The sequence below is a fragment of the Trachemys scripta genome, chromosome 3 (genome assembly GCF_013100865.1).
Source record: "Trachemys scripta elegans isolate TJP31775 chromosome 3, CAS_Tse_1.0, whole genome shotgun sequence".
NCBI classification, from domain to species: domain Eukaryota; kingdom Metazoa; phylum Chordata; order Testudines; family Emydidae; genus Trachemys; species Trachemys scripta.
The window spans coordinates 196,662,301-196,679,056 of record NC_048300.1 but is presented as its reverse complement, the minus strand read 5'-3'; the positions used below and the strand labels follow the sequence as shown (position 1 = coordinate 196,679,056).

The 16,756-nt window shown below is 48.7% G+C and overlaps 1 protein-coding gene across 3 annotated transcripts in view; it reads left to right on the top strand.

Annotated features, from left to right (window-relative positions):
• Positions 1–16,473: 16,473 nt before the first annotated feature.
• The window catches only part of LOC117875427 (serine/threonine-protein kinase PDIK1L-like), a 15,803-nt gene continuing 15,520 nt past the window's right edge, over positions 16,474–16,756 (top strand). Inside the window, exon 1 of one of the 3 annotated variants that reach the window (XM_034766754.1) lies at positions 16,474–16,557. The gene's annotated coding sequence lies outside the window, so the exon portion shown is untranslated. Of the gene's footprint in view, positions 16,712–16,756 lie in introns of all 3 variants that reach the window. The other 2 variants (XM_034766753.1, XM_034766752.1) reach the window with 2 other exon arrangements.

Sequence of the window (16,756 nt, the reverse complement as noted above, 5' to 3'; positions counted from 1 at the left end):
AGAATTACAGCACATTAGAGGACTCTGCTGAAAAACTGCCACAAGACTGGGCCCGCTTCCAAGCAATAATAGACGAGGGGAAGCTTGTAGCAAGAACATTGCTTCCATCAGTGATGGAAGCGACAGATACCTCTTTGTGCTCTCTGGCCACGGACATAGTCATGCGGAGGAAGTCGTGGCTGCATTCCTCTGGTTTTCCCACAGAGGTACAAAATACTATCAAAGACTTCCCTTTTGATGAATCTCATCTTTTCAACTAGAAGATGGATGATTCCCTCCAGACCCTCAAGGATTCGAGCGCTACACTTAGTTCCTTGGGTATTTACAAATCTGCGCCGAAGCATAAATTCTACTGCCTGTCACCCAGACAGCATGACAGAACCTCTTAGTTTTTCCATCAGAGGCTTTACAAACCACCAAGGAAGCATCAAAAGACTCAAAGATCTCATCCTCAGGGCCTTTCCTCCCAACCTTCCTCCTCCCAGATACAACCCCCACAGAAGAGATATTTATGAGGAATCCTAGAGAGCCATCAGCCACCTTGCCTGCAGCCGTAAAACCACTCCACCCTCTTCAGGGGCATCTAACACTCTTTTTACCAGCTTGGAGTGCAATAACAATAGACAAGTAGGTAATAAATGTCATCCACTATGGCTGTACGATCAAGTTCATCACTACCTCATCCACAACCCCTTCCCCGATCCCTCCTCAGGGATCACTCTTACAACAGCATCCTTGCCCTAGAGGTGGACTTTTTACTACAATGAGGGGCGATAGAGCAGGGTCCTCTAGATTATCAAGGGACAGGATTCTATTCAACTTACTTCCTGATACCCAAAAAGAAAGCAGATGGAGACCGATTCTGGACCTCCACCGTCTCACTCGCTTCATCCACAAACCCAAGTTTTGTATGGTCAAGTTAGCAGTGAGCATCCAATCATTAGAAAAAGTCATGAGGTGTACGGCTCTCGATATGCAGGATGCTTATTTTCACATAGACATTCATCCGGCCCACAGACAGTTTCTGAGGTTCATGGTTGGCCCGCAGCATTTTCAATACCGGCTCATGCCATTCGGACCCACCACTGCTCCCAGGGTCTTCACCAAGGTTTTTTCCATTGTGTCGGCCCACCTCATGCGTTATGGGGTCCTGGTATTCCCCATCTTGATGACTGGCTCCCAGCAGCGCAGTTCAGAGACGAGGCTCAGCTTTCAACCTCCATGTTGCTTGGACTCCTTTTTTTCCTTCGGAGTCAGCATCAACGTCAAAAAATCAACCTTATACCGCACACAGAGATAGCAAAAGGCACATCCTTGACACCATGATGACCGCTCGGCCAAAGGTCAGGTCCCTGCTTCAAAGCATGCGGCACGAGAGCATCGCAATGAAACAGATGTAAGAATTTTTTAACGTGGTCAAAACAGCACATTTTCCCCTAACATTGTTCTGAGAAACAGCTGAACTGTTTTAGCTGAAACTCCCTGAGAAAGTTCAGATTGAGGCAGACACCCAGCGTGGAAAATGTCAACCCAAAAGGTTTAAGTTTGGCATAGATATAGACAGCTGAAAACATGGTCTTATAATATATAATGTCAGGCAACTTAACTGTAGGTGTTGCTCCCTGCACCACCTATAATCTTATGGTAGCATCTAGGAGGACAGCTACACTGCACATTTCTTATGGCAGTATGCAGCGTACATACACTGCACGCCCCCCAGCACGGGTATAAATAGCAGTGAGGCACTGCTTAGGCCAGTAGGGTCAGGACAGGCCTGAAAGCTCTTTACACACCTAAGCAGTACCTCCCGTGTCTACCCTATTTTTTGCAGTGCTGCTTCCCTCCTGCCTCCTCCTTTCACTGACACATAGCTACACACCGCAGCGTGAACGCAGCCTGCTTTTCACTGTGGCGTGTAGCTACACATTCCCTACATGCCGCCAGCAGCGTAGGCATCGCCTAGGTGCCTTGATTCAGATCAGGCCCCCATTGTGCTAGGTCAGTGTTTCTCAAACTGGGGTTGCCGCTTGTGTAGGGAAAGCCCCTGGCGGGCCGGGCCGGTTTGTTTACCTGCCCCTTCCGCGGATCCGGCCGATCGCGGCTCCCACTGGCCGCGGTTTGCCGCTGTAGGCCAATGGGAGCTGCTGGAAGCGGCGGCCAGTATGTCCCTCAGCCTGCACCACTTCCAACAGCTCCCATTGGCCCAGAGCAGCGAACCGTGGCCAGTGGGAGCCGCGATCGGCCGGACCTGCGACGGGACAGGTAAACAAACCGGCCCGGCCCGCCAGGGGCTTTCCCTACACAAGCGGCGATCCCAGTTTGAGAAACACTGTGCTAGGTGACAGGTTTCAGAGGGGCAGCCATGTTAGTCTGTATCAGCAAAAAAGAACGAGGAGTCCTTGTGGCACCTTATAAATAAATAAATGTGTTAGTCTCTAAGGTGCCACGAGGACTCCTCGTTCTTTTTATTGTGCTAGGTGTTATACAGACACGAGACAGTCCTTGTCCTGAATGCAGGGATTAAATAGACAAGACTGACAAAGGGTGGAGAAAGGAATTGTTGCTATACCGCTTGTACAAAAAGACTAGGTGACTTGCCCAAGGTCACACAGGGAGTCTGTGGCACAGTTGGGGATTTGAACCCAGGTCTCTGGAGTCCCGATCCAGGTAATGTCTTTGGGGAAGGGACATCGCTTTGTTTTCTGTTGTACAGTGCCTTGCCTAATGGGGCCCTTACCTTTAGATGCTACCGGAATACAAATATTAACATTACTAATCGCATGCTCACCTTCTCTCGGTGTGTTTAAAGCTATGTTTACTGACTAATGTGGGTTCCTGCTCCCAGCACCCCAGGCAGGCTGTTACGGGTAAGTAGCTGCTTGAACCAAACAGTAAGCAGCATAATGCAGCTGCCTTCTCCTGCGACGATCCTGCTCTGTTCTAGATGGGCTCTTTCCGGTTGGCACATCGTTACGGGGGCGTTTCAGATGGGAAAGTGCCGATTTGCAGAGTTTTGTAAATGAAATAGATCCATTTGCATAAAAAGAGGTTAAAAAGCAATTAGCGCCGCCTCCTTCCACCATAAAGCGCACTGTGCTCATTGCCTAAAAGGGTTTGTTCATGCCATCATGCCCTGTATTGCGTGTGCCTGTGTATGGGAGCGGGGGAGGGGACACGGCGAGATGTAAATGAGGCTCTTCCATCATGAGCTGTGGTAATAGCCCCATATCACATTCCCAGAGTCTCAGTCATCTGGCACGCCTCAGGAAACTCTGGGATTAAAGGCACAGTTGAAAGCTCACTAAGACATTAACTTCTTAATGCGCGCGGGTTAGGAATTAAAACAAGTGTCAGACTGTGGAGGGACTGATTTTCATTTGACCTGGCTTCTTAATGTGATGGGGCTCTGGTTCCTTCATTGTTGTTATTCATTATTAATTATTATTATTATTTATATGACCACAGCGCGTCGGAGCCCCAGTCACGGATCAGGATCTTGCTGTGCTAGGTGCTGTGCAAATATAGTCTAAAAAGACCATGGGCGATGTGTGAACTGCCTGTTCGGATAGGCTAGACCTGGCCCCGCCCTTTCCATTGCCCCTCCACTGCCAGAGCCTTGAGCCTCCCACCGCGGCCACTGCCCCAGCCCCGGGTGGGCGGCACGTTTCCAGCACTCTCAGCCCCAGAGCACCAGCTGGGCAGCGCGTCCCCCAGCGTTCCCATTGCCCCCAGCCCCAGAGTGCTGGGCAACACAGCCCTCTAGCCCCGGACTGCCACCAACCTTGGAGCGCAGGGTAGGCGGTGCAGCCTACAGCCCCAGAGAACTGGGTGGCACAAGCCCCGGCCCCAGCTGCCCCAAGTCCCGGGCTGCAGTCCGACCCGCCCTAGCCCAGGCCCCAGGGGAAGGGTGGGAACCAGGAGGGGGCCGCGAGGCAGGTCCACACCTGGCTGTTTGGGGAGGCTCAGCCTCCCCTGGCCTGTGATACCTGCCACCCATTAAAAAGATGGTCCTTATCCAATCTAAGTATAAGACAAGAGACAACAGATGGATACAAGATAGACTGACAGGGGAGTACAAGGAAACAATCAGACCCTATTGGCCACATGCTAAGTAGTGGTCTCAACACACCAACTGCGTAACTGTTGTCGAGCTTTTTGTAGGCATCACAGCAAAGGATGCTCCCCTATCACACACCCAACACCATATACAAGAAAACACAACTCAACTCAACACATTCAGCCAGCAAATTGGACTGAGAATCAACCGCAATAAAACAGATATCATGACCTTTAATATTGCCTCACCACCGCCAATACGGATAGAGGATTATGTTCTCATCAATGTAGAAACATTCACGTACTTGGGCAGCACCATCAGTCAGGACGGTGGAACAAGCCAGGACATCCGGAACAAAATCAGTAAAGCCAGGAACACCTTCAGGAGCTTAAATACAGTCTGGAAATCATCAAAATACAACACCAAAACCAAACTCAAGATTTATCCGAGCTGCGTACTTTCAACACTACTTTATAGTGGGGAATGAGACAGTCTGACATGTCCAAACTGTCTTCATTCCATACAACCTGCCTCAGAAAAATCCTCCGTATCTTTTGGCCCAGAACCATCTCAAACCAAGATCTATTGACACAGTGCAGCCAAGAGGATCTAAGCACCATCATTGCCAGGAGGCGTTGGAGATGGATCGGTCATGTGCTTCGGATGGAAAGTGATTCCATCACCAGAGTAGCAATAAGATGGACACCTGAAGGCGAGCGAAAACCAGGCTGCCCGAAAACAACATGGCGAAGAGCTGTGGAAGCCAAGCTGAAAATCCTGGGGCACAGCTGGGGAACCATTGAAAGACTTGCCAGAAACAGACAGGGGTGGAGGAGTTTCATTACTGCCCAAAACACCAGAGGCGTAATAGGAACATGATGATGATGATGACAGCAAAGGAGAGTTTTAAGGAGAGTTGAAGGAGGATAATGAGATAGTTTTGCAAATGTTTATGGAGAGCTTCTCCCCAGCATGAGGGGCAGCGAGGGAGAAAGCACGGGGATGCTTGTTTGGAAATTTAAGTGGGTGATGGGCTGGCCTCATTGTCCGATCAGAGATGGGAGGTAGCATTCCTCTCTCACTCACACTCACACACAAACATACACACATTCTGCTTTCCCACCCCTTCCTCTCTGCAACACACAGAGAATAAGCTACAGAAGGAGAGATGGTAGGTAGGGTGTGGGTAGGCCATGAAGGGCTGTGAAAATGAAGACAAGCAGTTTCTGTTTGATGCAACAGAGAAAATAGAGCTAGTGGAGAGATGCAAAGACAGGGGTGACATGGTCAAAGCAACAAGCTTGGAAAATGGCCTTTGCAGAAACTTGCTGGCTGGATATGAGCGGAACAAGATTGCATTTGTTAAGGCCAGAGAAAAGGATGTTGCAATAATGGAAGCATGACGTGGATGAGAGTGTTAGCTGTTTGGATGGACAGGAAAGGCCGTATCTTAGCGCTGTTATGCAAAACAAATCTGCAAGACTTAGACACAGCCTGGATGTGAGGAACTACAGAGAGCTATGAATCAAAGATGACACCCAGCTATGGGCCTGAATCACAGGCAGGATAGCAGTGCTGTCCACATTGATCAGAGGAGGTAGCAGAGAGGGCTTGTGGTGGGAAGGGAAAATTAAGAGCTCTGTTTTAGCCATGTTGAGGTTGAGTTGATGGCGAGACGTCCACAGGGAGATGTCAGCGAGACAGGCTGAGATTTTAGTTTGGATAGAAGGAGACAGTAGAGAGGTAGATCTGTGCGTCATCTGCATAGAGAGGGTAATTGAATTTGTTTGCAGGTCAGATTACCCAGAGATATGATGTAGAGAGAGAAGAGAAAGGGCCCAAGTCCACAGCCCTGTGGAACCCCTTAGAAAATTGGAGGAGGGAGGAGGATCCTCCGAAGGATATGCTGAAGGAACAATTAGAGAGGTCAGAGAACCAAGAGGGGACAGAGTCACAGAAACCAAAGGACAAGATTTCACGAAGAAGAGGATGATGATGTGGAAGGTGGCTGACAAGTCAAGGAGGATGAGGATGGAGGACTGGTTCTGAGATTTGGCTCGGAAGAGGTTATTAGAGACCAATGGCTAGAGCAGTGAGCGTGGAACTCAGAAGACCTTGGTTCTGTTCCCAGCTCTCCCACTGGCTCCTGGCTAGACAATTTCTCTGTCTGTACATGGGTAAACTAAGGCTAATTAAACTTACTTGTCTCTATAAAGAGTGTTGAGCTGTATTGGTGGTAAGTGCTAAATGCTATTGAGAGCAGGGGAAGGCTGCTTTTATAGCTAAAGCATAGAACTAGGGGACTCAGGAGAGCTGAGGTCCAATTCCGACCATCACTCACTTAGTGTGTGATGGTAGGTCTTGGGCCTGCAATCTTTACTCACACAAATCACCTCACATAAGGCATTGCTCACTGAAGTGAATAAGGGCTGCTCATGTGAGTGAAGGGAGCAGGATGGGGCCCTTAACTGCTCTGTGCCTCAGTTTCCCCATCTATATCATGAGGTTTAATAGCACACATCTCACAGGGTGGTTGTGAGGCTAAATTCACTAAGGTTTATAAAGTGCTTTGAGACACTCAGATAGAAGGTGCTATAAATACACAAAGTACCTGGGAGTATATAAAGCCCTCAACAATCATAATCCAGAGTCATTGAGTGATGGCCTGTGTCCCTGCCCAGCAAGTTTGATCAGTCAGGCTGGGTTGGCTCTTGGTCTCTTGGTCCAGTCGGGATGCAGGATAGGGCTTGTTCAATTGAAGATTTGAAGCTGCACTCGGAGTCTCTCTGTGGCAGCTTTTAGGGGACAGTGCGTGTGCCATATACTTTGGCAGGCTGATCTTTGACCATTTTGTGTCCCCTGCTTTGTGGTTTGCATTTGCTCCTGTGATGGGCCTTCCCGGGGTGCAACCTGAACTGTGGGACTGCTGAGCCCTCTGTCCAACCAACTTGGGCTCCCTCTCACACCGTGATGCTGTTGCTAAGCCAGACAAACCTCTGTCAGGTACTTATGTACACAGACTTCCCTAGGCAGGGACACACCCAGCTGAGTTACATGAATGCTTCTGCCAGCCACTCATGATCCAACAATAGAGATGATCCAGCCAATTCCCCCCCGAGCTCCCGATCCTTGCACCCCAGAACTGTACCATCCTGCCTTGGTCACAAGCCTGACCAGTGTACGTTTATTACCCAGTCTGCCCCTCGCTCAGTGTGGGGAGGACATGCACCTTATTCCTGAGCTGAGGTTTCCCAAGCACTTCAAGCAAAATACACTGTTTTAGGTGAAACATTAAAACAGGTTTATTAACTACAGAATGATCGCTTTTAAGTGATTGTAGGTGGTAGGCATAAAGGATAGAGATAGTTACCCAAAGAAAATAAAAATAAAAATTCTCCTCCAGACCTGGACCACCTTCCACCATTCAAAAAGAACAGGAGTACTTGTGGCACCTTAGAGACTAACAAATTTATTAGAGCATAAGCTTTCATGGACTACAGCCCACTTCTTCGGATGCATACAGAGTGGAATAAATATTGAGGAGATATATATATATACACACATACAGAGAGCATAAACAGGTGGGAGTTGTCTTACCAATTCTGAGAGACCAATTAAGTAAGAGAAAAAAAACTTTTGAAGTGATAATCAAGGTAGCCCAGTACAGACAGTTTGATAAGAAGTGTGAGAATACTTACAAGGGGAGATAGATTCAATGTTTGTAATGTTCCCCAGTTCAGTCTTTGTCCTCCAGATGGGTTTCCAGGTGTTGAGTTGTGAGGGGAGTGAGGCTCGGTGATGATGTCACTTCTCTTCTATAGTTTCTTCCAGCTTGCTGGAAAGAGGCTTTGCTATGACATGGGTCAAGCAGTCTCCATTGTGTATGTGCCCCCTTTGAGAAGTCTCCATTGTGTACAGATCCTGGGATAGTCTTTGGGAGCGTGGCTTCTCTTTAATGGGCCATCAGCACATCTGACTTCTCCATGGTTGTACCAGGGGAGGAATAGCTCAGTGGTTTGCATATTGGCTTGCTAAATGCAGGGTTGTGAGTTCAATCCTTGAGGGGGCCATTTGGGGATTTAGTTGGGGATTGGTCCTGCTTTGAGCAGGGGGTTGTACTAGATGACCTCCTAAGGTCCCTTCCAGCCCTGATAGTCTATGAAAGGCTGGCTGTGGGTGTTCCCAACATGTTTCAGTAACACACACATAGCATAACTTCACCTGCAATGATAGTATATTCAATCCACCAGGTTATTAATGTTTAACAGATCAAGACTTTCAAAATGACACCTCATAAAGCATACTTTGTACAAAACATATCATAATTATACAACAGTGGTGAACATGGGGTTCCAGGGTGTTGTTTTGAGGTGCCAACTGCCACAGCTCCCTCCTCTGTCCCTGTTCATTGTGATAAGTAGGAGCTGTTCCCTTTTGTCAGGAGGGTTGGCTTGTCTGGGAGTTCACTCTAGTACTTGATCTGCTGGGCTGGGCTGGCCCAGCTGATCATCTGAACTGCTTGGTTCTTTATTTTGATGTTAACACCAAATATTGATTTATATCACATGTCCATCAGATGTCTATTGAGAGGTACTTCATAAATATAGCAAATCAGAAATAAATAGGGATTGGGTGGGGCCAGTCCTGGCGTGATTCCAACACTTGAGGAAAACTTCTGTGCAAGAAGCAGCACATCTGTGTTATGGAGAAAGATGTCATGGAAATGTAGCTTCCTCTTCCACTACCAGAGCCTCATAAAGACAACCAGACAGCCTGGACGCCGAGACAAAGCGAGAGCTGAATTAAAGAGAAAACAAATACAGTGGCACAAACACAATTAACATACCAGCAAATTGCTCAATTTTCTGGCAAAATTGCATCGTTAGAATGATTTTTTGTTCTATTAAGTCCTGCAGGTGTTTTATCTAAAGCATTTTTCTCTCTCTCTCTCACACACACACACGCACATTCTTCTTTCCTACCGCTACCCCCCTGCAACACACGGAGAATAAGAAAACAAACCGATTAGCACAGTGAGCAGAATGACAGCAGAAAGTTCGAAAAGAGCCACCAATCCTGCCTGAGATTATGCCCCCTAGAGATTGGCCAGTTGTCCTGCCTTGGGCTGTCATAGCCTTAGAACTTATGCTAAGCCAGGTCAGGACAAATTGTGACTTGGATGAGGGAACTCTGAGCTGTTGCAGTAAGTGGAGCTCTTCCCTCTGAGTTACTGAAATAATCCCCCAGCATGGTGCCAGAGGATGCTTTATTTGTTAAACTAAGGTCAGGCCTGCTTGTAATCCTTATATACCCCAGAGTAGGAGTGCTAAACCCCAGTTTGCTGGCCAAATTTCAACATGAGGTAATTACCCCATTTTAAAATGTCATCCTTCCCAAACGGCTGGCTTTTTGACATCCGTGAAACTTACATACATTTCTAAACACCTATCACCATGGTAGCTAAACATCTAAGGCAGTGGTCTCCAAACGTCTCAGTGTCACGTCCTCCTTACTCCTGTCTGCACCTTCCCCCCACTCCCGTCCAGCACTGGGGCTCCTGGGAGGAGGGACTCAGACAGAGGTAAGGGGGCTGAGGCTGGGGTTGGGTCTGGGGCCGGGAACAGAGCCGTGGCCAGGGGCTGAGGCTGGGACCGGGACTGGGGCCAGGGACAGGTGCAGAGCTGCTGTTGGGCTGTGGTCAGGGAGTTGGCCAGGAGCTGGGGCCACAGCTGGGAGCATGGCTGAAGCACAGCTGAGAGCAGTGGGGATGGGTGGTGCTCTCTCCCTGCCTCCCACCGCACCCCCCCCTCCACACACAATATTCCTCCATGCCCCCCCTAGGAGGGCGCACCCCACAGTTGGAGACCTGTGATCTAAGGCATCCTGTGTTAGAAAAGGATACCGTGGCAGACAGGAGAATGACCACAGGAGAGCTCTAGGGCTGGTAGGCAAGGCAAGGTGTTAGTTATGGAGAGGCAGAAGCTGATGAGAAAATAACAGATCTATAAAATATTAGAAAATAAACATACACGGTCATGTTAATATGTGACAATGTGGGGTGTTTCAAAGGTAGGATTGATGTGAGCTTGGGACGGCTGCATTACTCTCAAGTGGTGAAGCTAAGAGTGAGTTAGGCAGATCATTTTTGTGCCATCTTATATTCTGCGCATGCCACCAGCACAGTAGGGGATAAAGAGAGGATTTCAGTCTCCAAGGTTGTGAGTCTGACACCCGTTATCAGATAGTCACATCAGAACAGAACTCCTGGAAGGAGTATCTAGATGCTGAACTGATGCATCCCGCAGTCGCAGAGTGGAGAGGTTTTTGTTTTCCTCTGGTGGCTGGCCACAAATGAGGCTGGTGAGTCTAGTGCAACTGGGCGGCATACTCCTTTAGCTCAAGCAATACTCTTGCTTTTAATGCAAGAGGTCCTGTGTTCGAACCTTGATGTCAGCCCAAGCAGGGTGGGTTACATCTGCTTAGATCGTCTCAAAGCGTAGGCTGAACTGCTGAGAGATTCTTGCCTGGCCAATAGCTGCCAGCTCATTCTTCTCCACAGCTCACTGCTTTTCAACTTCCCCAAACACTGCCATCATTTAGTTGCCCTTCAGCTAATCAGTACGCCCACCTCTCCCATGTAAAAAGCTTATCCTCCCAGCATGTCTTCTGTTTGGTACATGAACCAATCCCCTTCAGTCTGCAGCCCATCCGCTGAGGCAGCAATTAGTTTATGGCCCGGTTTTATCGTTAGGGTTTAAAAGGGAAAACAAATTGCAGGGTAAAAAGGTTCCATGGTTTATCCAGTGGCCGGTGAAATGCGGATGCAGCAAAGCAACCGCAGTAAGAATGTGACTCTCCTTTATTTACACCAAGCATATTCTGTGCGCGAGTGGCAGAGAGGCGGCCAGACAATGACAAAGGAAGAAGGGGGAACTATCCTAACTTTCCCCCTTCCTTTTGACATTATGGTTTTGTTTGATTCTCAGTTGCTGGGCAGCCAAAGCCAGTGACTGGGGACTTTCTGTGGGAGGAAATGCAGAGCTGCTAAATGAGCAAAAAAGCCCAGAGCGCAGCCATGGCCCCCACCCCCCAGTCCAGATACCTACATCCTCTCCTCTCCAGAGCCCAGCTGTGGGGCTCCCCCTTGACCAGATAGCTGGACACCCCCACCAGAGCCCAGCCATGCCCCCCCCCCAGCCTAGACACCCGCCCCTCTACCCCTCAGAGGCCACGGATCCAGAGGGAGAAGCAGCCTGATTCTGGGTCCCAGGCTTGTGTGGAGTTTTCTGTGCGCCGCCATTTCCTCTCCATCTCAGGGCATGTTGGGAACTGCAGCTGCTGGGACCCCTCTAGCCCCCTCCCCACCCCATCCCCCTGGCAGTGTCTTCTATGTGCCAGCTGGGCTGTGCAGGGTCCAGCGGCCCCTAGTGGTGGGCAGCAGCACTGCAGCTCATTTCTGTGGGGGGGAAAGGAAATTCTGTGTGCACATTAATTTCTGCAAAATTCTGCATTGCGCAGTGGCACAGAATTCCCCAAGGAGTAGCATTGTAAGTGTTACTCAAGCTTGAAGGTCACTAATGTGGGTATTGCGAGATGGAAGAATCGTCCCGTGGGTAAGGCACTAGATTAGCATTCAGCGAGCTTGGGTGCCAATGCAAATGCACTGGCAATGTTAATTCCGGTGTTTCCTAACTTTTGAGTACTTGACTTTGCAACCTTAGTATTTTTAATGTAGTTTTGTGAGTGTGTAATTCCCTAGGTTTTTGAAAAAGGAAACTGAAAAAACAAATTCTACAAAACAAATATGTGGCATCATATTGACACCCATATGGTTGATCAACAGCGTTGGAACCTTTTGATCCATCTCACAGACTTCTGTCACTTGAACTAACGGTAACTGATAGCAGTAGTGGGTTGTCATCCTCTGTATAGACTAACACTTGCTGGAGATGAGACATACACTGTGCCTCTGGGTTTCTGACATCAGATGAGGCTCAGGAATCTTGGGTTCCATTCCAGGCTCTGGGGGAGTATGTTAGGAGACACAGACTTTTCTGCTTGGTTCCCCCCTTGTGTGACCCATTCTGCCTCATCCTCTCCAACCTGTCCCTTTTCTTTCCCTTCCCTCACTCCTTATCCCAGTCTCATTCTCCTGGCCTACCCAGTCCCCATCTAGGGTGACCAGATGTCACGAGTTTATAGGGACAGTCCAGATTTTTGAGTCTTTTTCTTATATAGGCTCCTATTACCCCCGCACACCTGTCCCGCACACCTATTACCCCTGCACACCTTCAAGGTCCGGGGTATGGTATGCAGAGCCCTCAGCTTGGATAGTACCATGGAAAAACATACCCGTAAACATCCTTTTATGAAAGATAAAGAAAAGCAGGAGAAACAGTTAAAACGTTTGAAATGTAAAGTATTAAATATTAGCTGGAGAGAGTCTTAGGAGGGAAACCCCTTTGACAGCCTCTTAGCAGGTATTCGGATGGTAATAACTCACCTTTTGGGGAACAGAGAAGTTAGCTAAGATGGGCTGGAGCTGTTCTGGCTGATGTTAAAGTCCAATTCCATTTCATCCCAGGTGGTGGTTAGGATTCAGCTGGAGCCATGTTATCTGGGTCTGTCTCTCTGACCCGGTCTGGTCAGGTCATCTCTCAGGATTATGATGACGAAGGCCTGGGGTCCCACGAGATGGTAGGAATGGCAGCCGTGATGGTGAAGCTTCGTTCGGAGCCCCTGTCTGTTCTTTATTTTCCACCCAAAGTCTCTTTCTTTAAGGACCCAAAAAGGGAGTGATGAATGGACTAGTCCATCCCCTCATTATTTTGTCCACCAGTTAGGCCTAATAACTGACACACAGATTTTGGTTCATAATTTCCAGACCTTCATTTTCTTGTTTACAGGGCATGATTTTAACATACTCCTTGAGTTATATCAGAAGGTGTTTTTGTTTGGACTAATTCAGTCTGTCTCCCTTTCGTGTCTTTCCCCATCAACATGTGTTATCCTAGGTTTCTGTGATATCTCATGAACTTTATATATGTTACAGCTGAGCTCACAGTTAGGGTAAATTTGTAAGCCCAATTATCAACCAGTCCGAGCCTTCCTCCCCTCAGCCTGTTACAGTCCTCTCCCCCTCTAGTCCCAATCTCACCAGATGCCCAACCACAGCCGGGAGCCATAGCAGGGAAAATCCGGGTTCACCCCTGCAGCCTGGACTAGAGGGACCATGCTCAATCCTGGCACACATAGGAGGTGTGAGGGAGTGGCATATGCCCAGTCACTCTGGGGATGGCACATGTGCTATCTGGTGAGCACTAGAAACTGTGAGAGGCTGGAGCATGCTTGTTGAAGACAGAATCTTTGGAAATTTTTCTGCTAAAGTCTAAGAAGTCTCCACTGAGCATGTGCAACCTGAGATTTTTTCAAAGGCTTATACACTGGATAAATTTGGTCAGATTTTCACCAGAACAGGAAAAGGCACATCCCTGACACAAAGGCCACTACCCTGACTAATTTCAAATTCCTGCACCATATTATGGGGGTGCTAGAACTTCTTAAAGAATAGGTCACCAGAATTTTTTTAATATTCCAAAATAATGCATTTTCCCCTAGCCTCATTCTCAGAAATGGCTGAACTGTTTTGGCTGAAACTTTTCAGAAATATTCAGCCTGAGGCAGACACCTGGCATGGGAAATTGCACAATGGTTAAAATTTGGCAAAGGTATAAGCAACTGAAAACAGGGTCTTATAATGGGAAGTGTCAGGCAACCTTAATAACAGGCGGTGTAACCATCCTGTGTATAATAATAATTAATACTAAATCAAATTAAATTTGTGACTTTGGGTAGATTTTACACCAGTTACTATTTATGTTTTTCTCCCTGCCTTGTTTTGAATGATATGTCCTTCATCTGTGATATATTTGACATCTCCGCTCGTCTCACCAGTCCATTATTCTTTATTTTTCTTTGCCTTTAGCCTAAAGCCATCATTCAAAAGTGAAATGTTTGCTCATGTGACAAAGCAAACATCTGGCTTAATTATGGAAAGATGTCTTCATATTTACATCACAGGCGCTTCAGGTAGTGAGTGCTGGAATTATGCTAGAGTACTTCAGGGCAGTACAAGAAAGAGACAGCTTTCTTGATGGCAGGTCAGGCTATGGAAAAGTGGGCAGCTGGAATTCTGGAGTGAGTGCTACCCAACAAGGGATTGGGTCCAAAGTTAAATATAGTCAGGAGTTACTAGGCAAATGCAAATTGGAAATGGGCCCAGGACATGAGAACCAGAAGCCAGTGAACTTGATATAATGAACTGGCGTTTGTGTAAGTGATGTTGTCCTTTAGTTGGTGGAACAGAGACAGACTAAAGGATTTACAACAACTACATGCAGCTAAAGGAGTTCTCCTTTCGCTCATGTAGGCGTTCTCACAGGCTGCTCATGTGAGCGAAAGGAGAACTTTAGCACCGAGCACCTCCTGTTGAAGCTGTTCCGCTTTGTATGAAATATCTAAATAGTCTCTGGAGTAGGAACTGGAACCTGGGTGTACTACCCCCAGGCTATAGAGTCATTTTTGTTCCTTCTCTGGCCCAATGGACATTTATTTCATACAAAGTGGAATAGCTGCAACAAGGAAAGACCTCCTCCCATCCCCCCAAATATACCCTATATTAGAACACTCACGTAGGATGTAGGAGACGTGGGTTCAGGTCCTTGATGCAAGTCAGGCAGAGTGAGAATTTGAATCTGGGTCTCTCCCATGGCAGGTGAGTGCTCAGGTATAAAAGAGGCACTACCACATTTTGTGCAGGGCTCAATTCAGCATTCATGTTCGAAGGCAGCCTGTGAGAACACCTACGGCAAATGCCTAGATTGAGGACCCCACTGGGGCTTAGGTGTGGGCTACGCACCAAACAGTTTAGTGCAGTGGCTCTTAAACTTTTTTACTGGTGACCCCTTTCACATAGCAAGCCTCTGAGTGCGACCCCCCCCCTTATAAACTAAAAACACTTTTTTAATATATTTAACACCATTATAAATGCTGGAGGCAAGGTGGGGTTTGGGTAGAGGTTGACAGCTCGTGACCCCCCATGTAATAACCTCGTGACCCCCTGAGGGGTCCCGACCCCCAGTTTGAGAACCGCTGGCTTAGTGGCTTTGTACATATGCAGTGTCAGAAATTTAAGTGCCTACAGGATTAGGTGGCAGCTGAGCAGAGGTTCTGAAATTCTAAGTTTTGGATGCAGATACCTAAAGTTGCAGTTAGGCACCTAAATCCCTTTGTGTATCTAGTCGTAAGCGCTTTACAGACACGAGTGTGTGTGGTGTTGTTTTTTCACTGAGTGGCTGGGGAAGAGGCAGGTCCCAGTGTGAGGGTACCCTACAGGATGCAGGTTACAAAGTAGCAGCCGTGTTAGTCTGTATCCGCTAAAAGAACAGGAGTACTTGTGGCACCTTAGAGACTCACAAATGTATTTTAGCATAAGCTTTTGTGGGCTACAGCCCACTTCGTCAGATGCATAGAATGGAACACACAGACAGAAGATATTTATTCATACAGAGAACGTGAAAAGGTGGAAGTACCCATACCAATTGTAAGTGGCCAATCCATTGAGATGAGCTATCAGTAGCAGCAGAAGAAAAAACTTTGAAGTGATAATCGAGATGACCCATAGAAGGTGTGAGGAGAACTTAACGTGTGTGTGTGGGGGGGGGGGGGAAATGCAATTAGTGTAATGACCCAACCATTCCCAATCTCTGATTAGGCCTAAGTTAATTGTGTCTAATTTGCATACTAATTCGAGTTCAGCAGTCTCTCTTTGCTAGGGTGACCAGACCGCAAGTGTGAAAAATCGGGACGGAGGGTAGGGGGTAATAGGAGTCTATATAAGAAAAAGACCCAAAAATCGGGACTATCCCTATAAAATCGGGACATCTTGTGACCCTACTCTTTGCAGACAGTGGTCAGCCCTAGGGGAGATGGTGGGTCTCACCGCGTGCGGGGAGGAGGAGGGGTTTGACAGCTTCCAGCCCACCAATGCCCCAGCTGCACAGGAGAGGTGTGGTCGGCTACAGAGACTACAGGCCCCAGACTGCAATGCGTTCCCTTGACTCTAGGAGCCGCCCTGTGGAGTTTGTTGAGACCACGATTCCCAGCATGCATTGGTCCTACCTATGAGCCGCCAGGGCTGATTTGTGCGCAAGGGATGCTGGGTTTTGGAGTCTCCTTGCCACCCGCTCTTTCAGCACGCCTCCCAGTCGGTCTTCAGAGCGCCTGCGCGGTGGAGGCGGGGCTGCGCAGTGAGTGACCACGCTCACGGAGCGAGCCCAAGTGTTCGCTGGTTGGTGGGTGCGCGGCTGCGGCTCCACCCCTCCGGCCGCTGGTTGGTGTGTGTGCGCCCGAGGCTCCCGCCCCTCCTCGCTGGTTGGCTGGCGCTGGCCAATGGGCTGTGTCGCGTGGCCGTGGCGGGAAGTGCGGCGGGGAACGGCCGGGTAGGTCAGCGCGGGGCAGAGCCGGGTCTTGCCCCCGCGCTGAGGGGAGCCGTGGAGGCGCGGAGCGGTGAGGACCCCGCGGACCCCCGCTCCGGGCTGGCGGGGCCCTGAGCAGCCTTCGCCTCAGTGTGCCGGAGGCTGGGCCGGGCCGTGGGTGAGTGGGGGGCAGGACGCGGAGCAGGGTGAGGGCTGGGCCACG